Here is a 24,000-nt window from a genome sequence, read left to right as displayed (position 1 = left end):
CTGGAGGGTGAGAGAATTCACCAGCGTCAGAGGGGAGAGCAGAGCAGGAAGACTGACGAAGTACACTGCTGAGGGGAGCAGCGGGTGGCAGGAGAGGTCTGTGTGCCATGTGGGACCCTCACCCGGTGGCCGGGGATCGAACCGAAGCTGCAGAGGCTGTGGGCAACTTTGCAACCCAGCACTCAACTGCTGCGCCACTGGGGAGGCCCAGGATTTGCTTTTCAAAAATTAAAAAAAAAAAAAAAGACCGGGTGTGCAGGGGAGCGTGTCCTGGGCACCGGCATTTTGCAGCAGGGACCTTTCTTGCTGGAGACTGTGTGAACCCAGCAGAAGGCTCACCGAGGAGACAGAGGTAAGCTGGGAGGCTTTCCCATGCTGGGCGCCTTCTAGCCTGCAGTCCCAGCCAAGAGGGGAGCAGCACCCACCGCTGGGGCAGACCGGGTGTGCAGGGGAGCACGTTCCCGCATCGCCATTTTGCAGCAGGGACCTTTCTTTGCTGGAGACTTGTGAACCCAGCAGAAGTTCCCCAGAGGAGCCAGTGGTGAGCTGGGAAGGTCGCCCAAGATGCCGGCCAGTACCAGCAACACAGTGTCACAGGAATACGGCCAATTAGAAAACAGGCAGTAGGGAGTAGAAAAACCACATGCAACCCAGCAACTCCTCAGCAAAGAAGCACACCGCAAAAAGAAAACCATCTACCAGATTGCAACGACAGTAACTTGGAAGAACTTCTGAGCCTTCCAGATAGAGAATTTAAAATTGCTGTGATTAAAAAACTGACAGAAGTTATAAAGGAAAACAATGATAAGGGGAAAATAATTAATGACCAGAAGAATGAAATTGAGTCCCTAAAGAGGGAAGTAAAAGAAATGCAAGAGATCAAAGAATTAATGGAGATGCTAAAGAACTCTGGGAAAAGCAATGAAAGCAGAATACATGAAATGGAAGAACGAATAAGACTCTTGAAGACACAGAAATAAAAAGAAATAAAACAGAAAAGGAAGGAGAAGTACGAAGGAAAAAGACTGAAGAAAGACTTCGGGAACTATCTGACTCCATGAGGAAAGGAAATATAAGAGTTATAGGAATCCCAGAAGGAGAGGAGAGAGACCTAGGAACAGAGAAAATATTCATGGATATAATTGAAGAGAACTTCCCAAACGCGAAGAAGGAGCTGAAAATTGATATACAAGAAGCAAGAAGAACACCAAACTTCCATGACGAAAGGAAAAATACAGCAAGACACATAATAGTAAAGTTCCCAAGAATCCTAGACAAGAAAAAAATAATGAAACTAACAAGTGGGAAGAAACAGATAACATTCAAAGGGAAACCAATCAGACTGACATCAGACTTCTCTGAAGAAACACTACGGGCAAGGAGAGAGTGGAGGGACATAATCAACAGACTCCAAGAAAACAGATGCCAACCAAGAATACTCTATCCTGCAAAGCTCTCCTTCCTCTTTGAAGAAAGAATAAGGACCTTCCCAGACAAACAGAAACTCTGGAATTTTATTACAACTAAACCCCCACTCCAAAAAATACTACAAGGAGTCCTAAAGCCAGAACCTCAGAGGGATGAATAACAACAAAAGAAGGCCAAAGAAAGTTATTAAAAGAATAAATAAATAAAATCAAAGGAAAGACAAACACAATGGCAAATACAGATGCTAACATATCAATACCAACTCTAAATGTAAATGGACTAAACTCTTCATAAAAAGACACAGAGTTGCAGGCTGGATTAAGAAACAAAACCCAACCTTTTGCTGTCTCCAGGAAACACATTTAGCTGCAAAAGATAAAAACAGACTCAAAGTTAAAGGATGGAAAACAATTCTACAAACAAATGGACCAAAAAAGAAGGCAGGAACAGCTATACTCATATCAGATAAAACAGATTTCAAACTTAAAAAGATAAAAAGAGACCCCAGTGGTCATTACATTATGATCAAGGGGACAATACCTCAAGAAGAAATAACACTCATTAACATATATTCACCAAAAAGGAGCACCAAAATATATCAGACAACTATTGGCATCTCTGAAAACAGACATCAGAGAAAACGCATACGTAGTGGGAGACTTCAACACACCACTATCAACAATGGATAGATCAACAAGACAAAAAATAAGTAAAGACACTAAAGCTCTAAATAAGGATCTAGAGTGCTTGGGCTTAACAGACATATATAGAACACTAAACCCAAAAAAATCTGAGTATACATTTTTCTCAAGTGCACACAGATCATTCTCTAGGATCGATCATATACTGGGGCACAAGACAAACATCAACAGATACACCAAGATTGAAATCATACCAACCATCTTTTCTGACCATGAAGGCATCAAACTAGAAATAAACCATAAAAAGAAGGCAAGTTACTCTCCTACCTCATGGAGATTGAAACCACACTACTGGAAGTCCACTGGACTAACGATGAGATAAAAGAAGAAATTAAAAAATTCTTTGAATTGAATGACAAGGAGGACACCAATTTCCTAAATGTATGGGATGCAGCAAAAGCAGTAATAAGAGGAAAATATATAGCAATAGATGCTCACATCAAGAAACAAGAAAGAACTCAAAGAAACAACCTAATCTCAAAGCTCAAAGATCTAGAAAAAGAACAACAAAAAAAACCCCAAAACCAGTACAAGAAAAGAAATAATAAAAACCAAAGCAGAAATAAATGAAATCGAAACTAAAAAAACAATCCAAAAGATCAATGAAACCAAGAGCTGGTTCTTCGAAAAAATAAATAAAATAGATAAACCCCTAGCCAGGCTCACAAGGGCAAAAAGGGAGAAAGCACAAATAAATAGGATAATAAATGAAAGAGGAGAAATCACAACGGACACAGCAGAAATCAAAAGAATAATTAATAACTACTATGAACAGTTATATGGAAACAAGTTCAACAATCTAGAGGAGATGGACAAATTCCTACAACTCTACAATCACCCAAAGCTAGATAAAGAAGAAATAGAACACCTAAACAGACCAATTACAATTAGTGAAATTGAAATGGTAATCAAAAATCTCCCCAAAAACAAAAGCCCAGGACCTGATGGATTTACAAATGAATTCTACCAACATTCAGAGATGAAGTGGTGCCTATCCTTCACAAACTCTTCCAAAAAATTGAGAAGGAAGGTATAATACCTAACACGTTCTATGAAGCCAACATTACACTAATACCAAAACCGAACAAGGACAACACAAAAAAAGAAAACTACAGGCCAATCTCCCTAATGAACACTGATGCAAAAATCCTCAATAAAATTTTAGCTATCAGAATCCAACAGTGTATCCATAAGATAATTCACCACGACCAAGCAGGATTCATTCCAGGGACACAAGGATGGTTCAACATCCGAAAATCAATCAACGTTATCCAACACATCAACAAAAAGAAATATAAAAACCATATGATAATATCAATAGATGCCGAGAAAGCTTTCGACAAAGTGCAACACCCATACATGATAAAAGCCCTTGAAATTCTTGGGATACAAGGAACATACCTCACCATCATAAAGGCCATATACGACAAGCCAACAGCCAGTATCATTCTCAATGGTGAAAAGCTGAAAGCATTTCCATTAAGATCTGGAACAAGACAAGGATGTCCATTCTCACCACTGCTTTTCAGTATAATACTGGATGTCCTAGCCAGAGCAATAAGACAAGAGAAAGACATACAAGGAATCCAAATAGGAAAAGAAGAAGTCAAACTATCACTATTTGCAGATGATATGATAATATACATAGAGAACCCCAAAAAATCCATAGAAAAACTAATTGAACCCATCAATCAGTTCAGCAAAGTGGCAGGATACAAAATCAACATGCAAAAGTCAGAAGCCTTCCTATACACTAACAATAAATCTGAAGAAGAAGAAGAAATGAAAAAAACCATCCCCTTTATTATCGAAACAAAAAAAATAAAATACTTGGGAATAAATCTAACAAAAGAGGTAAAGGACCTATACAAAGAAAACTATAAAACACTGTTAAAAGAAATAGAAGAAGACACAAAGAAATGGAAAGACATCCCCTGCTCATGGATTGGAAGAATAAACATTATTAAAATGGCCATCCTACCAAAAGCAATATGCAGATTCAATGCTATTCCAATAAAAATTTCAATGTTATTCTTCAAAGAAATAGAACAATTATTGATGAAATTCATATGGAATCACCAAAAACCCCGAATAGCCAAAGCTCTCCTGAAAAAAAAAGAAGGGAATGGAGGCATCACACTCCCAGACTTCAAACTATACTACAAAGCCATAATCATCAAAACTGCATGGTATTGGAACAAGAACAGACACACAGACCAATGGAATTGAATAGAAAATCCAGAAATAAACCCACAGATTTATGGTCAACTAATATTTGACAAAGGAGCAAAGACTATGCATTGGAGCAAAGAAAGTCTGTTCAATAAATGGTGCTGGGAAAACTGGGTCGCTACATGCAAAAGAATGAAGCTTGACCACTACCTCACACCATACACAAAAACCAACTCAAAATGGATTAAAGAACTAGACATAAAACCTGAAACCATAAAATACATAGAAAGAAATATAGGTGAAACACTACGTGATTTGCACATCAAAGACATCTTTACAGACACATCACCCAAAGCAGTGATAGTGAAGGCAAAGATAAACAGCTGGGACTACATCAAATTAAAGAGCTTCTGCACAGCAAAAGAGACAATAACAAAAACAAAGAGAAACCCCACCAACCAGGAGAACATTTTTGCACACAACACTAATGATAAAGGATTGATCACAAAAATCTGCAAAGAGCTGATGAGACTCAACAACAGCAAAGAAAATAATCCAGTCAAAAAATGGGCAGAAGAGCTAAAAAGAAACTTCTCTGAAGAGGAAATGCTAATGGCCAACAGGCATATGAAAAAATGTTCGACATCAGTTGTAATCAGGGAAATGCAAATCAAAACTACCATGAGATACCATCTTACACCAGTGAGAATGGCACATATTAAAAAAACTAGCAACAACAAATGTTGGCGAGGGTGTGGAGAAAAAGGAACTCTCCTGCACTGTTGGTGGGAGTGCAAACTGGTCCAACCACTATGGAGAGCTGTGTGGAGATTTCTGGACCTACTAAACATAGAGCTTCCATATGATCCAGCAATTCCACTCCTAGGTATTTACCCAAAGGACACAGAAACATCAATTCCAAAGAACACCTGCACCCCTATGTTTATAGCAGCACTATTTACAATAGCTAAGCTTTGGAAACAGCCCAAATGCCCAAAAATAGATGACTGGATTAAGAAGATGTGGTACATATATACCATGGAATATTACTCAGCATTCAAACAAGATAAACACATGCAATTTGCAGCAACATGGATGGCGCTGGAAGGGATCATGCTCAGCGAAATAAGCCAGAAAGAAAAAGAAAAATACTGGATGGTCTCACTCATAGCAGGAATCTAGAAAACTTAAATAAGGGACCAGGAAAATGAATAACTATAAGAAAGTGAAAATCAAAATCAACAAAAATCTATGAACCAGAGATACTTTTGGGGGGATGGGTGGAGGGAGGGGAGGGATTGTGGTCAAAATGGCGTGGTTGAAATTGTATGGGGAATATAAAAATAAAATTTATTATAAAAAAAAGATATGCAATTATAGAATGATGTAACTGAAACTAAGAAAAATGTTATATGTCAATTATTAATAAAACTGTATTTTTGAAGAAAAAAATAAAAAAATTAAAAAAAAATTTTAAAAAATTTCATTGAAATCACACTGCATCATAAAATTTTATTAGTTTCAGATGTACATCATTGAAAATCAACATGTTATGTACTACTCTAAGTTCACCTCAGACACATGAAATTTACCTTTTTTACCATTTTACAATCAGTAGCATCAAATTCATTCATATTGTTGTATAATCATCACCACCATCTGTCTCTAGAACTCATTATATCTTATAAAGCTAGAACTCTATACCATTAAATAGTTCCCCTTTCCTTCTCCCTCAGCCCCGGCAACCATCGTACTTTATGTCTATGAATTTGATCACTGTAGGTCCTTGATGTAAGAGGAATCATACAATATTTCTTTTGTAACTGGCTGTTTCACTTATCTTGTTCTCAAGGTTTATCCCTGTTGTAGCATGTGTCACAACTTCCCTTTTAAGACTTCATAAGACTCCATTGCAAGTATACACCATCTTTTGTTTATTTATCCATCCCTTGATGGATCTTTCCACCTTTGGCTACTGTGAATAATGCTGCTGTGAACACAGTGTCTATTCTTTGGCATATATATCCAGAAGTGGGTGCTAGAGTTAATGATATTTCCATTTTTAATTTTCCATACCATCTAACATGGTGACTACATCACTTTGCATTCCAACCAGCAGTGCAGAGAGGTTCCAGCTTCTCCACATCTTACCCCTTGTTTTTATTTTTATAGTAGTTGTCCTAAGAGGTATGAAGTGGTATCTTATTGTAGTTTGATTTGTATTTGGGAGAGCTATCTTTTTTCGCCCTGCTAGTGTATAGATCCTGTGTCAAATTCTAGGGATACTGAGTTAAGTCCCACATGGAAAGGATATGTGGGTTGCCATCATGGAGAAACCTGCCTGAAGGTCTGTATGAAGGCCCTCACTGGAGCCATCACCTTGCTAGGACAGAAACCTCTCTGTTTTTCTCTGATTTTACCCAAAGCTAGCCTCTGTGGTCCAACTGGCACTCCAGATGATGGAAGAGGCACCCTGGAGTAAGGAGGCCAAGGTGTGTGAAATGTCACTTCGCCTCATCCTAAGTGGCCCCTGCAGTCAGATGAAAACCAGACCAAATGGTTTCCATGGACTGAGCTGGGAATAGAAATTAAAGGATACTTTTTATTTTAGTATGAGAGCTAGTAGGCCCACGGACCTTTGCTGGTTTAACTCCAAGTTCATTACCATTAGACATGTGTTGTGTTGATGTTCTTGTGCCCCTGGCATCCCAGTGCCCAAAATGCGTGACTTTGAAAATGTGCCATGCTGCTCAACAACAGCCTAGTTTTCGCAGCATGACCTCGAGGGTCTGGCAAGGGAGAAAGCAGACTTTAGGAGCAGGATTGGTTTCATTCCTTTGATCTTGTCAAAAATAGTGAACGCATTTGCCACAGCCAGCTGGTTCTTCAGGGGCCAGCTGCCATGCACAGCAGTCCTTCGTGTCCATGGCAACCATAGGTCCCACAAAGCCTGAAAAGCACATCAGTCTTTTGCAGGAATATCAGCTACCTCTGAATAAGATGTCCTGCAGAGAAGGCTTGAAAAATAAAGTGTGTTTGTGTGTCTGTGTGTGTGTGTACTTATATGTGTACGTATGGAGAGAGTTAAAACATGGAAGGGTATTTTCTTGCTGCTACTAGTTCATTTCTAGAACTATCAAGACCAAAATCTTTTACCAGTTAACAGTGTGAGCCATCATAGGCCATTCCATTCCTGTTTTCATTGACCTGGTGTGTTTGGTACAGTTAGTACCAATTTAAGAATTAGTCTAATTTATAAATTATATAGCAGCTGGGATGATGTGTATGAATTATATTGTGCTTTATAAAGATCCATGCACCAGCAAGAGGTGTGGTTTGCGATACCTGCTGGTGATGAGGACATCTGCCATTCATATCTTGTGTTCTGTGTGAGTAAACATTTCTAGTCAACAAAACTCTGAGGATTCTGAAATAATAAGGCTTCTACCATTCAGGGCAACCATATATGGGTTATACAGACATTGTGCTCTGTTGCTGCTGCCCCTGTTCTCAGAATACTTCAGTGGTTATGTGTGATGGAGCAGCAGGCAGCAGAAAAATCAGTGGTGACCTAAATATTTCCTCTATGCTTAAAAAAAAGGAAAAAGTGTAATAATAGCAGTGAAGAAAATTGGGGGGTTGGGGAGGAAACATACCCGTAATAACAACTTCCTGATACAAGAATAGTAGGGGTTTAAAAAAATTTTTCATATCCTTGGTTATGAACTTGTTTCAATTTTAAAATGTTAAGGATGAGTTTATTGGAGATATATAGGAATATCTCCTAGTATCAGAGTAGAAAGTGACATCTCCTAAGGAGCTGGCATTAGGAATGAACTGGACATCACCTAGAAACCAGGTAGGCAGCTCTTCTCCCGACCTCACCTCCCTTGAGGCTGGTCATTTCAGTGTCCACTGCTCTCCTAGGTCCGGTGTCTACTTTTGGCCCCTCTCTCTGTGCAGTCAGGTTTTCCCTAATTCATTGGCATATGCCTGATATACTCTAGCTCCAAAATACCACCCTCAGCCCCAAAGTCCACATCTCATCCCAACAAAGCACCATTTGATTCACTTTCCCAGATTCCAGTTTCCTAGGAGAGAGAATTTGATCGCCTAACCCAGTCTCAATCCTGACCCCTCCCATGATCTGCCTCAAAGTACAGCTATGACTGCAGGAGCCCAGCCCTGGGTGAGGGACAGTTCTCAGGAAAGGGACAGGGGCTAAGTGGGTACCCACAGTGTCTGTGGCTCTGTCCAATGCTTCCTGTGTTTGTCTATTCTGTTTGGGCTTTCTTACATCCTTGTAATTATAAGATACAACACTAAGCTATCGCAATAGTTTCTGGTTAATTTATTTTTTAGGTAAAGTATGATCATTGGCACTGTGGTATAAAGTTAGTTTTGGGAGTCATCTGATGATTGCAATCTTTTGAATTCTCAGTATTTCATGGTCAAAAATAATCTAAAATTAGTTACAGTAAAATAATGTTTTCTTTGAGATCTTTAATCCCAATATCCTTTGTGACCACTCTTGAAAACCCTAAAACTATGCATTGCAGATATATTTAGGTTCATTAGAAAAGTATTGTTTACTCATTTTCTTATAATGCTAAATAGCCAAAGCTAATTTAACTTCTTTCTTTCCTCATCTTTATGTTGTATATGTTCAGCCATAAAGTTAGGGGAAATGTGAGCATTTCAGAGTAAACATTTTCAAATTCATTTGTTCTTCAGAGCCAAGGCAAAACCCCCTTATCATATTATAGCTCATCAAATTAGAATCAGTTAGGATTGTAGTTGAGAAATGAGAGAACCTTGTTAAGTAGTCACTTAGAAATCAACCTGTAACTTTTAAAGGTTAGCCAAACTAGATCAGACCTAAGAGGCACCCACTGAAACCTTAAAGAACATGATAAAACACAAAGTTCTTATTTTGGTGCTTATTTTCCCAAGAAGAACATTTCAGGACTACAAGATGTATATAGTTTGGGGAAAGAGTTGGGGAGAATATTATTTTTTGTCTATACCCTGACTTACTTACAGATGAAATATTAGGGTGTCTGAGATTTACTTCAAAATAATCTGAGGGTGGGCCTCCACGGTGGTGCAGCGGGTTGAGCGCAGCGCTGTGAAGCTGTCTGCAGCCTCTGAAGTGCCGGTTCGATTCCCAGCTGGCCAGATAGATTCCCTCATGGCGCGGCAGACCTCTCCTGTCTCGCCTGCTGCTCCCCTCAGCAGTGTACTTCAGTCGTTCTGCCTGTTCTGCTCCCTGCTTGATCTCTGGTGAATTCTCTCACCCTCCGCACCTCTGGCCTATACCCCAGTGCTTGTATAAATAAATAAATCTTAAAAAAAAAAAAAAAAACTCATTAAATCATGGATTCTCTTTATAAAAAATAATAATAATTTGAGGGAATGAGTGGAAGTTCATGAACCAGGCTTGGCCCTGTGCTAGTCATTGTTGAAGCTGAGAGTGAGCACAAGGGACTTCTTTGTGCTATTATTATTTCCATATATAATTGAAATAATTCCATTATTAATTATTAATTTAATGGAATTATTAAATAATTCCATTAATAAAAAAATGCCAGGAAGTATATGTTTTGAATCACCTAAATTTCAACTCATAAATGTAATCCATTATGCAATAGTAGGAGAATTAGGAAATCTAGGTTTTCAACATCAATCAAAATGAATCCATGATTTTAAATTTAAATCAGGCTGAAAGAATTTTTGCTCAACATTTTGTTTTTAGGGAGCCTTGGATTTCTTTATAAAAGTTCAAGTTAGTTGGGGGTGGGGATATGCACATTTATAGTTTGTATGTCTTTTTCTTCCTCTATCTAAATTTTACAGGGCAAATTTAGTATTTAGACCTGCATAAATGGGAGTTCTTACAAGGTTCACATTTCTGATGCCATAATTCTTGCAAAAGCAGTTTGCTTATTTATTACATATCTATGCTAGGAGACAACAGGGGAAAAGAACAAAAACTGGGTTTTGTCAGGCTTTGGAAAACCACGTACTTTCAGTGCAACAGAGTAAAACATAGCAAGTTGATTATTCCATTTTTGAAGAATGTTCAAAGTCAGATTTTATAATGTCCTTATTCAAAAAAATTCCTTGCTTTGTGATTTATATCATGCCATATAATTGCCTTTACATATACTTCTGAATAATTTGGCATATTTACTCACTTTATGAGACTTGGACTAAAATGAATCAAAATAGTTACAACCATGCTTATTATTTTATAATTAAAAGATAGATGCAGAGTTTAATTGTCTCTCTCTTTCATTCTGTCATGCCAGGAAAATTATTACAAGTTAATTCGGGTGCCAAAGAGCAACTCTTTTTTGAAGCTCCAAGAGGCAAACGGCACATAATAAGACCTTCAGAGGTAATAATCATACACTCATCTTTTTAAAAAGAATTTCATAAAGATTTACTATGTTCATTTTAACAAATACTGTTCATTTCCATCCACTAATATTGGTTATATTTAGGGCCCTTAAGTTTGGTCATTTCTTAGGTCTGATCACTTAACCTGATTTCCTACTTTCTGAGGACACATGGATTTACTATACCATGGATGTAGCAATGTGAGCTGCCATCCTATTTTATTTTCCTTCCAAAGATAATGACTAAGCTAACAATTTCAATGTTACTGTCACTTTTCCATTTGACTTATCTTGCGCAAACTTTTATGTATGTAAATTTTGGAAACATACTTTCTCAATGTTTATTGTTTGTAATAATAATATCATCTGCAGCAATAGGAGAAATTATTTTTCAAAACAAAAGCTATCCACTATCTGACCATCCTGAAGTATCAAACTGTTTTTTCATGTTTTCCTCATGTTCTTAGCCACAGACATAATTTGTTAATTAGTTGAAAGCAAAACCTAGGTAAAAATTTTGAATCCATGATAATGGCCTTCTGGAAGCTCAGCAACCCAATGCTTTCACAGGATGACCTTGATGGCTAAAAGGCCATTGCCCAATTAAACACCAAAAGCATCCTCTTCATGCCAGGAGACAATCTGACTCATGTATTGTCTGTGTAACCTTTGATAAAAGAAAAGGAAATATTGCTTCCTCTGAGGGAAAGTGGCTAAAAGTGCCCACCTGAGGATGAGCATAAGGTTCTCTCTTGCTTCAGTCTGCCAGTAATAGAATCTCAGAATTGTAAAGTACTTCCAGAGACATTTGGACATGTGTCCCTTCATAATCTTTTCATTGTTCCCAAAGGAAATATATGCTCAGTGCACAAAAAATACAAGTTGTTATAGACGATGGCATGGTATTTAATGGAAATTGTCTACTGACCAATTGTCCTTACTCCCCAGTTCCAATCAGTCATTTATCTCCAATCAGTCGTCATTTTAAGATTTTGGGCAGAGAAACATTTATGGCCTTGGGTGAGAGATATTTTTAATTATATCATCTTTCTCTGGATATCTGTTGAATGTGCTAGGCACTTTATCTACCTGCATTTTAATCCTTACTACAGCCCTGCATGACAGTTGTCAATCTCATTTGGTAGATAGAAAAAGGAAAGTTCAAAGAGAGTAAGAGGATCATGCAACTGTCATTCCAATCTAGAGGAGTCTGTGTGGGACCCTGTGGCCTATACCATGAGTCTCTTGGATTTCTCCTGTGTATTAAAAGGTTATTTACATCACTTCACCTGGGTCCAAAAACAAGTGCACTAAAATGAAGTGCAGTTTGACAAAATGACAGATAGGGGATGAGACCAGCTTGGCACAGATGAGAATTATAATGTAAAAGAATACACACTGGGGGGGCGGAGCAACATGGCGGCGAGGAGACGCTGCGAGTAAGAGCTCCCATTAAAAAAAGTTAATAGGGAAGAAAAGCGGCAGGTCCCAGTGAGAACTGGGACACGGAAGATAAACGGACGACTCCAGCAAACTACCTGAAGAAGAAAGTGGCCATAAAAGAGAACCAGAAGGGAGGAAAGCGCAGAACCCTGCTCCCCTCCCCCACCCACACAGTCGGCACTCTCCGACCAGCAGAGAGGAGGAAAACAACAAACTAAAACGACCAACAAGAACGAACTACGCAGCAAGTGGGACTGTGAGTGGAAAGGAACTATTGCAGCCACCACACCCCGTGAACAGGAGCTGTGGAGAACCCTTCGCCGCGGCGGTGAGCGAACGGCTCCGGGCGCCATTAGAGAACAAAGAGACTCTGGAGGAGACCCCCACACAGCCCCGGGCCGGCCGGTAAGCTTGCACGGAAAAGCGGTGCACTGGCGCGCTTGAAAAGCAAACACGGATCGGGATCGCGGCTGCCCAGGTCCCCGCGCCTGCGACCTAGGCTTGCGGGGAGACGCGCGGAGGCCCTCACTGGGGTGAAAGTCCCTAACTGAGTGAGCAGGAACCAGGCGCCCAGGCACAGGAGCAGGGTGCAAAAGGCGCCATTCCCGCGCCACTGAACTGGGCTACAGCCCGCGTCCTGGACCTGAGGGCTTTGAACTGAGACCCGGGGCACGAAGATCGGGGCGTGGGTTCTCCACGACGGTGGGGCACAAGGCAGACACAGCACCCCAAAGCCCTTGAGGTTTACCCTACCATTCCCGCTCTGTTCCCTGTCCCACGGGGTGGGGAGGGGCAGAAAACAGCCCCCCAAGGACAATAGGAGAGATCTCTGGCGCCACCTAGCGACCAGAAAAAAAAAGTCACTAACACCCCATAGAACAGGGAAATTTCTTAAGACTGCTTGAAAAGGGCAGAGGCTACCGGAGGAGACAGTGGCCAGCTGGGAAGTTAGCCCACGCCAGGCCCCTTCCGACCAGCAGTCTGAGCCCACAGAGGGAACAGGCACCCACGGCCGGGGCAGACTGGGCACACAGAAGAGTGTGCCTGAGACCGGATGCTCAGGGACTGAGTCCCGCGTTGCCATTTTAGAACAGGGACATTTCTTCAGTAAAGACTTCCTGAAACCAGCAGAAAGCTCCCTCAGAAGCCAGAGATGGCTCCTGGAGGAGCCAGAGGGGAGCGGAGAAGTTCACCCAAGATGCCGGCCAGTCCGAGCAACACAGTGTCCCAATGCGTACGACAAATTAGAAAACAGGCAGTAGGGAGTAGAAGAACCACACGCAACCTAGCAACGCCTCAGGAAAAAAGCACACCACAAAAAGAAAACCACCCCCCAGATTGCAACGACAGTAACTTGGAAGAACTTCTGAGACTTCCAGAAAGAGAATTTAAAATTGCCCTGATTAAAAAAATGACAGAACTCATAAAGGAAAACAATGATCAGAAGAAGGAAATTGAGTCCCTAAAGAGGGAAGCAAAAGAAACGCAGGAGATCAAAGAATTAATGGAGGAACTAAAGAACTCTGGGAAAAGCAATGAAAGCAGAATAGATGAAATGGAAGAACGAATAAGTACTCTTGAAGACACAGAAATAAAAAGAACCAAAACAGAAAAGGAAAGAGAAGTACGAAGGAAAAAGACCAAAGAAAGACTTCGGGAACTATCTGACTCCATGAGGAAAGGAAATATAAGAGTTATAGGAATTCCAGAAGGAGAGGAGAGAGATGTAGGAACAGAGAAAATATTCCAGGAGATAATTGAAGAGAACTTCCCAAACGCGAAGAAGGAGCTGAAAACTGATATACAAGAAGCAAGAAGAACACCAAACTTCCACGACGAAAGGAAAAATACAGCAAGACACATAATAGTAAAGCTCCCAAGAATCCAGGACAAGGAAAAAATAATGAAGCTGACAAGAGGGAAGAAACAGATAACATTCAAAGGACAACCAATCAGGCAGACATCAGACTTCTCTGAAGAAACACTACGGGCAAGGAGAGAGTGGAGGGACATAGTCAACAGACTCCAAGAAAACAGATGCCAACCAAGAATACTCTATCCCGCAAAGCTCTCCTTCCTCTATGAAGAAAGAATAAGGACCTTCCCAGACAAACAGAAACTCTGGAATTTCATTACGACTAAACCCCCACTCCAAAAAATACTACAAGGAATCCTAAAGCCAGAACCTCAGAGGGACGAATAACAATGAAAGAAGGCCAAAAAAAAAAAAAAGTTATTAAAAGAATAAATAAAATCAAAGGAAAGACAAACACAATGGCAAATACAAATGCTAACATATCAATATTAACTCTAAATGTAAATGGACTAAACTCTTCAATAAAAAGACACAGAGTTGCAGCCTCGATTAAGAAACAAAACCCAACCTTTTGCTGTCTCCAGGAAACACATTTATCTACAAAAGATAAAAATAGGCTCAAAGTTAAAGGATGGAAAACAATCCTACAAGCAAATGGACCAAAAAAGAAAGCAGGAACAGCTATACTTATATCAGATAAAACAGACTTCAAACTCAAAAAAATAAAAAGAGACCCCGATGGTCACTACATTATGATCAAGGGGACAATACTTCAGAAAGAAATAACACTCATTAACATATACTCACCAAATGAAGGAGCACCAAAATATATCAGACAACTATTGTCCTCTCTGAAAACAGACATCAGAGAAAACACATACGTAGTGGGAGACTTCAACACACCACTATCAACAATGGATAGATCAACAAGACAAAAAATAAGTAAAGAAACTAAAGCTCTAAATAAGGACCTAGAGCATTTGGGCTTAACAGACATCTATAGAACACTAAACCCCAAAAAAACGGAGTACACATTTTCTCAAGCGCACATGGATCATTCTCCAGGATCGATCACATACTGGGGCACAAGACAAACATCAACAGATACACCAAGATTGAAATCATATCAACCATCTTTTCTGACCATGAAGGCATCAAACTAGAAATAAACCATAAAAAGAAGGCAAGGAACTTTCCTACCTCATGGAGATTAAAAACCACACTACTGGTAGACCACTGGACTAATGAGGAGATCAAAGAAGAAATTAAAAAATTCTTTGAATTGAATGACAAGGAGGACACCAATTTCGTAAATGTATGGGATGCAGCAAAAGCAGTAATAAGAGGAAAATATATAGCAATAGAAGCTCACATCAAGAAACAAGAAAGAACTCAAAGAAACAACCTAATCTCAAAGCTCAAAGATCTAGAAAAAGAACAACAAAAAACCCCAAAACCAGTAGAAGAAAAGAAATAATAAAAACCAAAGCAGAAATAAATGAAATCGAAACTAAAAAAACAATCCAAAAGAACAATGAAACCAAGAGCTTGTTCTTTGAAAAAATCAATAAAATAGACAAACCCCTAGCCAGGCTCACAAAGGAAAAAAGGGAGAAAGCACAAATAAACAGGATCACAAATGAAAGAGGAGAAATCACAACGGACACATCAGAAATCAAAAGAATAATCAGTAACTACTATGAACAGTTATATGGAAACAAGTTCAACAATCTAGAGGAGATGGACAAATTCCTACAACTCTACAATCACCCAAAGCTAGATAAAGAAGAAATAGAACACCTAAACAGACCAATTACAAGCAGCGAAATTGAAATGGTAATCAGAAACCTCCCCAAAAACAAAAGCCCAGGACCTGATGGATTTACAAATGAATTCTACCAAACATTCAGAGACGAATTAGTGCCTATCCTTCACAAACTCTTTCAAAATATTGAGAAGGAAGGGACAATACCAAACACGTTCTATGAAGCCAACATTACACTAATACCAAAACTGAACAAAGACAACATAAAAAAAGAAAACTACAGGCCAATCTCTTGAATGAACACTGATGCAAAAATCCTCAATAAAATTTTAGCTATCAGAATCCAACAATGTATCCATAAGATAATTGACCACGAACAATTAGGATTCATTCCAGGGACACAAGGATGGTTCAACATCTGAAAATCAATCAACCTTATCTAACACATCAACAAAAAGAAATATAAAAACCATATGATAATATCAATAGATGCTGAGAAAGCTTTCGACAACGTGCAACACGCATTCATGATAAAAGCCCTTGAAATTCTTGGGATACAAGGAACATACCTCAACATCATAAAGGCCATCTATGACAAGCCAACAGCCAGTATCATTCTCAATGGTGAAAAGCTGAAAGCAATTCCATTAAGATCTGGAACAAGACAAGGATGTCCACTCTCACCACTGCTTTTCAATGTAATACTGGAAGTCCTAGCCAGAGCAATAAGACAAGAGAAGGACATCCAAGGAATCCAAATAGGAAAAGAAGAAGTCAAACTATCACTATTTGCAGATGATATGATAATATACATAGAGAACCCCAAAAACTCCACAGAAAAACTAATTCAACTCATCAATCAGTTCAGTAAAGTGGCAGGATACAAAATCAACACACAAAAGTCTGTAGCCTTCCTGTACACTAACAATAAATCTGAAGAAGAAGAAATCAAAAAAACCATCCCTTTTATTATTGAAACAAAAAAAATCAAATATTTGGGAATAAATCTAACAAAAGAGGTAAAGGACCTATACAAAGAAAACTATAAAACACTGTTAAAAGAAATAGAAGAAGACACAAAGAAATGGAAAGACATCCCCTGCTCATGGATTGGAAGAATAAACATTATTAAAATGGCCATCCTACCAAAAGCAATATACAGATTCAATGCTATTCCAATCAAAATTTCAATGCCATTCTTCAAAGAAATAGAACAATTATTGATGAAATTCATATGGAATCACAAAAAAACCCGAATAGCCAAAGCTCTCCTGAAAAAAAAAAAGAAGGGAATGGAGGCATCACACTCCCAGACTTCAAACTCTACTACAAAGCCATAATCATCAAAACTGCATGGTATTGGACCAAGAACAGACACACAGACCAATGGAATCGAATAGAAAATCCAGAAATAAACCCACAGATTTATGGTCAACTAATCTTTGACAAAGGAGCAAAGACTATGCATTGGAGCAAAGAAAGTTTGTTCAATAAATGGTGCTGGGAAAACTGGGTCGCTACATGCAAAAGAATGAAACTTGACCACTACCTCACACCATACACAAAAATCAACTCAAAATGGATTAAAGAACTAGACATAAGACCTGAAACCATAAAATACATAGAAGGAAATATAGGCGAAACACTACGTGATTTGCACATCAAAGACATCTTTACAGACACATCACCCAAAGCAGTGATAGTGAAGGCAAAGATAAACAGCTGGGACTACACCAAATTAAAGAGCTTCTGCACAGCAAAAGAGACAATAACAAAAACAAAGAGAAACCCCACCAACTGGGAGAACATTTTTGCACACAACACTAATGATAAAGGACTGATCACAAAAATCTGCAAAGAGCTGATGAGACTCAACAACAACAAAGAAAATAATCCAGTCAAAAAATGGGCAGAAGAGCTAAAAAGAAACTTCTCTGAAGAGGAAATGCAAATGGCCAACAGGCATATGAAAAAATGTTCAACATCAGTTTTAATCAGGGAAATGCAAATCAAAACTACCATGAGATACCATCTTACACCAGTGAGAATGGCACATATTAAAAAAACTAGCAACAACAAATGTTGGCGAGGGTGTGGAGAAAAAGGAACTCTCCTGCACTGTTGGTGGGAGTGCAAACTGGTCCAACCACTATGGAGAGCTGTGTGGAGATTTCTGGACCTACTAAACATAGAGCTTCCATATGATCCAGCAATTCCACTCCTAGGTATTTACCCAAAGGACACAGAAACATCAATTCCAAAGAACACCTGCACCCCTATGTTTATAGCAGCACTATTTACAATAGCTAAGCTTTGGAAACAGCCCAAATGCCCAAAAATAGATGACTGGATTAAGAAGATGTGGTACATATATACCATGGAATATTACTCAGCATTCAAACAAGATAAACACATGCAATTTGCAGCAACATGGATGGCGCTGGAAGGGATCATGCTCAGCGAAATAAGCCAAAAAGAAAAAGAAAAATACCGGATGGTCTCACTCATAGCAGGAATCTAGGAAACTTAAATAAGGGACCAGGAAAATGAATAACTATAAGAAAGCGAAAATCAAAATCAACAAAAAACTATGAACCAGAGACACTTTTTGAGGGGTGAGGGGCAGGAGGGGAGGGATTGGGGTCAGAATGGGGGGGTTGCAATTGTATGGGGAATATAAAAATAAAATTTATTATTTAAAAATAAATAAATAAATAAATAAATAAATTCAGTTACCAAAAAAAAAAAAAATACACACTGAAGGGAAATTGATGCTGTAAGTCTTCCCGAAGTGCAACTCTTGGCTCTGAAGAGTTAATTTGTCACTCCGTGGAGCGCATTTGTTATTCCAGTGGCTGGTCTCTGCTGTTGTTGGTTGGGGAGTCCCTCCTGCTGGTGTTTCCTCTCCTTGGCCTCCCCAGTGTTGTCACTACTGATAGAACCAAAGGGAAGTTCATTGTGTTTTTGTTTTTTAAAGATTTATTTATTTATACAAGAACTGGGGTACAGGCCAGATGCGGGGGAGAGTGAGAGACAGAGTGGGGAACAGAACGGACAGACTGACGAAATACACTGCTGAGGGGAGCAGCGGGCAGGACAGGAGAGGTCTGCTGCGCCATGTGGGACCCTCGCCGGCCAGCTGGGCGGGATCCAACAGTGCTGCAGAGGCTGTGGACAGCTTCACAGAGCTGCACTTAACCGCCTGCACCACCAGGGGAGGCCGGGGAAGTTCATTGTTTTAATCACCAGTGATAACTTGTATTGTCAGACCCTTCAATAGAATATGAAGGATTTTGAAAAGTTATTTCTTTTTTTTTTAAAGAAACAGTCACAGTGACACTAATACAAACCTTACCTAGTAAACTATTAGTATAACAAATATTAAATGACCATTTAAGTCCATCTGATGCGCATGGTACAGTTAATAGCAGCTTTCAATTAGAGGCCAGTTCCCTGGTATTCTAACCCCTCTACTTCCTAAGGAGGCTGTGATTTATGTGACTAACCCTCATGGGCATCACTGCCTCCTCCACAAAATGATAATGACATCTGTGCCTGAAGCAAGGTGCTGAAAAAGAGACCCTTAGAAGACTCTCTCCCCATCTTAGATCCAGTGTTTTTAATAAGTTTATTTAGGGCCTCTCTGGTGGTGCAAGGGGATAAGTCTCAGGCTATGAACCTATCCAAAGCCACTACAGCACAAGTTCTATCCCCAGCCAGGAAGCTAACCCACATGGTGCAGCAGATCTCTCCTGTCTTGCCTGCTGCTCCCCTCAGCAGTGTATTTCAGTACATCTGCCTATTCTGCTCCCCACTCTGTCCCTGATGAATCCTCTCACTCTCCTGCACGTCTGGCCTGTACCCCAGTTCTTCTATGCATAAATAAATAAATCTTTTGAAAAAAGCAAGTTTATTTACCTCTTTTGGGTTTTGTAGGTTAAAAGCATCGTTCTTAATGCTACATTTTTAAAAATTTTTATTTATTTTTATGTAGAAGAAATTGGTTGTAGGCCAGAGATGTGGGTTGAGAGGATTAACCAGACAGAGTGGAGAGCAGAACAGTTGGATTTACTGAAATACAATGCTGAGGGGAGCAGCAGGTGAGACTAGAGAGGTCTGCTGCACCTTGTGGGTCAGCTCCCTGGCCGGGAATCTAATTCAGGCTATAGTGATGATAGCTCTGAGACTTAACCCCTAGGCCACCAGGGAGACCCTTTAATGCTACATTTTAAATGCTATTTCTCTAACTTCTGAGTTAGACATTTCCTTCCCTTGGAGAGCACCATGTCCATATCGGTGTTCTATTGGGGGTGACTGCAGAAGAGTCAGACCAGCTCACCCCCCTTTCCTGCCTGGACAGTGACGCCAGGGAAATTGCTACTTAGAGAGTGGCATCAGAGACAGATAAGGAGGATCTCAGTAATGAAATTTTTTCAGTAGCCAGAAAACCTGCTTCCAGAACCAGCAGGGGTTGTTCCCTGCCTCTTTCTGTGAAGGTCATTTCAGGATGTCATAAGATGCTAGGTGACTTTTACTTACACATAAGAAAACTGAGGTAATTGCTGGGGAAAATCTCAGGTCACCTCAGCCTCTGGCCTTACCTGAGGAACTCAAGTCACCAGATTAGTCACTACTTGTTGGTTCCCATTCTGTGTGTATCCAGAAGAAATCTAGAACATTAAATGAGCAGAAATTTCACGACTAAAATCTGGTAGCTTCTCCCCACATAGTGACTGAAATCTTAGCTGCATCTTTATCACATCATTTCGCTTCTAAGCAGTGACAGCAAAACAGAAAACAATGGAAATGAAGACAAGGTACATTGGCAACATGCAAAGCAGTTTCCAAATCCAAAGAGAACAATCCCGTTCTGAATTTTAGCTAATTCGCTGATGATATATTTTACAGGCTTTTAAGAGGTTCTTTGTCTAAAGAAACTATAATGCTGAGATGTACTAGAAAATCTTGGATGAAGGTAAATGAGATCAAACCCCCAGGGAGGTCTAATGCAGTGTTGTTGTTATTATTCTATTTTTTTAAGGAAAGAAAAGCTTTGATTTTTACCGGAATTTAGCCTATGCAAGCTGCCAATATTCTAACTATGAATTTCAGACAAAACAGTTTTTTTTTATTTTATATATTTTTACATCATTTTTGCACAATGTATGCATTTTCATCTTGGTTATAGTCCCCATACAATCCCCTCCCTTATTTTGACCCTAATTCCCCCCCCCAAGTATGTTAGACAAAAGAGTTTTAAAGGATAAAATATATATACATGACAATACAATATGAACAGTTCCATATTTTTAAGGTAGTCTCTTTAGAGCATAAAGGATAGTAAAGTAGCTATAGAGGGCCTCCCCGGTGGCGCAGTGGTTGAGCGCTGGGTTGCGAAGCTGCCCGCAGCCTCTGCAACGCCGGTTCGATCCCCGGCTGCTCCCCGGCCACCTGAGGAGGGTCCCACATGGCGCGCAGACCTCTCCTGCTGCCCGCTGCTCCCCTCAGCAGTGTACTTCGGTCCTTCTGCCTGCTCTGCTCCCTGCTCTGGCTCTGGTGAATTCTCTCACCCTCCCGCATTTCTGACTGTACCTAGTGCATGTACAAACAAACAAACAAATAAATAAGTAAATACATGCCTCTTTAAAAAAAAAAAAATAAAATAAAGTAGCTATAGAACCTTATTACGCTTTCCTCCAAGGAAGTAGTCCTTTTAAAAAAAAGGTCCTGTCTTACAACTTTTTTAAACAGTTGCTAAATGATTGGCCACAATGTGCTCAATCTTGTTGAATCGTTCTCATTTGGGAACAACTTTGCCCCCTTCGCCTCCCCCAGGAACATTGGACAAAGTCTGGGGGCATCTTGGGGAGGGGGTGCTACTGATATCCAGTGAGTGGAAGACAGGGATGTTGCTAAATATACTACCACACACAGGACTGCCCTGACAAAGAATTATCCAGCCCCAAATCTGAGAAGTGCTGTGCTTGAAAGACACTGATTTTGTTTATGTTTTATATAAAGATAAATAGGTAAGAACTGAAAACCTTTATCATTTTCAAGTTTCCACAATTCCAAACTGTTCATTTTATCAAGAAAAAACTATCTGGCAATTTGACAACAGTGCTGGTTTATTACATGTGACCACTGTAAAACTGCAGCTTAGATGGTGGGCCTCAGCACATAGAACTAATGCCCAGTGTTGTTGGCCACGGTGCCATCTCTTCAGCCACAAAGTATTTCTTTTAAATGAAACAGAAAGATCTCTAGGTTATGCCAAAGTATAGTCATTTTCTTTACTTTTCAGATTGAGAAGATAGAGTGGGACACGTGGACATGTGTGCTGGGCCCCACGTGTGAGGGGATCTGGCCAGCACATAGCGATGTCACCGATGTGAATGCTGCCAGTCTCACCAAAGACTGTTCCCTTTTAGCCACTGGAGATGACTTCGGTTTTGTTAAGCTGTTTTCATATCCTGTCAAGGTAATATTGCCTGTTTATTACATATACTTGCTCAGTCTCATTAATAACCCCAAATTTATTGTATCTAAGTAGATTTTTAAATATTGAAGACACAAGCAGTCATGCTACTTAGAGTGTCATTTTGATTTATGCTATATAAAAATCTTCATGATTATCATTACTGATTTGGGTCAGATTTCATTGCATAGATTTCTCCTGGAAAAGCCATCAGTGGTTATCAAATCCAACACCTCACAAACTGCAAAGTAAGGATTTTCTTTACAGCATCTCAGACTGCTACCTTTTGAATTTGTACTAGCACAAGTCCAGAGATGAGGAACTTACTACCTCACAAAACAGCCCTATTCATTTTTAAGTAGCTTCAATTGTAAAACTGTTTTGCATTGGCTACACAATTGAATCATAGGTGTCATTTGCCAGAATATTCAGGTTATCACCATCCTGTGCTTATACAGTTGATTTTGTCAATTCTGGGCACAGAACTTTATGTCTGTACAACATAAAATTTATCTGTTTTATTTAATCCCATTCTAACAATCTTCAACATCTCCTTAGTACTTTTTCAATGTATGTATTCTTCTTCTAGTGTCACACATACTCTGATTTCACAAGAGTGAGTTCTAAATCATGGAAAGACTAGAACAATCAAACATCACACCAAGAGCCTCTATTCAACTTGACATTCAGTTTGTTAATGCATGTATTTAGTTACAGTTCTTCAGTCAGTCCCAGGCATTTAGATCTATCTGACTTTATTCTTATGGAGCTTACATTTCTGATCCCAAGCCAACTCAGCATCATGAAAGGCCTGGCAAATGTCTTGCTAAAAACCAGATTGGTAGTGTCTCTGGTATCCCTAATCTCTCTAACCAACCAACCAATTAAAGACATGTGGTGAGTTCACAGTGAAGCCCTGTGGCTGCCTTGTAATCATTGCTTCCTCTTCCAAGTACTTATTGACCTTCTGTGTAATAATTCACTCTAGAATTTTCCAGGGATTGCATCAACTCATGAATCAATATTTGCCAGAGTTTGTTTTCCCTCTTGGATACAGGAATCTTTTATGTTTTATGCCACCTCTGCTGTTTTCTGAACTTCTCCGTTTTAGTGGTATTATTTCTGTGGCCACATTTGAAGGTGCCTTTACTCACGGAAATGAGCTCTGATTTTCCCTTTCTGGTTTGAAGTGCATTCTTTGTGATAGAAGAGATAAGTAAATCTGCTTCAGTTCATTTTAAGCCACTTAATCTAAGAAGTGTTCCTAACTTCTCTATTTTTCTTCTAGCCTTAAATGTATCTTTAAAAACCTTTTTCACCTGTCTTAGTTTTTGACTGTAGCATTCCTGAAACTATAGTAAGAGTTGTCCGTGCAAGACATATTCATCCTGCTTGATCCAGAAGGATGTCCTATTCATCCCTGGTTATTTGCTCCTTCTCACCTCACTCAAATGCACTGGTTCCTTCTGTAGCCACTTTGGTTTTTTTAGACATTTTCCTCTTTCCTTCTTCATTTGTTGACATCTGGTCAGATAGTAATTTGGGATAGCCTTATAGACTACACACTTCTGATTATGTCCAGCATTCCCTTTAATGACCATCTCAAATTCCAAAGCCACCTGGTGGCCTCTCCCCATTGCCCATCACTTCACTATCACCTCCCAACCCTTCCTACTTGGTCAGAGTTCAGTTCTAAGTAGCAGCTTTCCTTGCTGCTTCTACATTTTCTCAAATAAGATTGCTTGCAAGACAAGTCAAAACTTAGTATTCCCTGGCTTTGGAAGAGTAAGATTTTG

The 24,000-nt window shown here is 39.6% G+C and overlaps 1 protein-coding gene across 1 annotated transcript in view; it reads right to left on the bottom strand.

Moving 5' to 3' along the window:
• EML6 (EMAP like 6) overlaps positions 1 to 24,000 on the bottom strand; it is a 282,524-nt gene that overhangs the window by 51,288 nt on the left and 207,236 nt on the right. The gene's annotated exons all lie outside the window — the stretch shown is intronic.

The sequence above is a fragment of the Talpa occidentalis genome, unplaced genomic scaffold (genome assembly GCF_014898055.3).
Source record: "Talpa occidentalis isolate TD23 unplaced genomic scaffold, MPIMG_talOcc4v2.1 talOcc4.5, whole genome shotgun sequence".
NCBI lineage: Eukaryota > Metazoa > Chordata > Mammalia > Eulipotyphla > Talpidae > Talpa > Talpa occidentalis.
The sequence above is the reverse complement of the archived record's forward strand: the minus strand, read 5'-3'. Positions and strand labels throughout refer to the sequence as shown.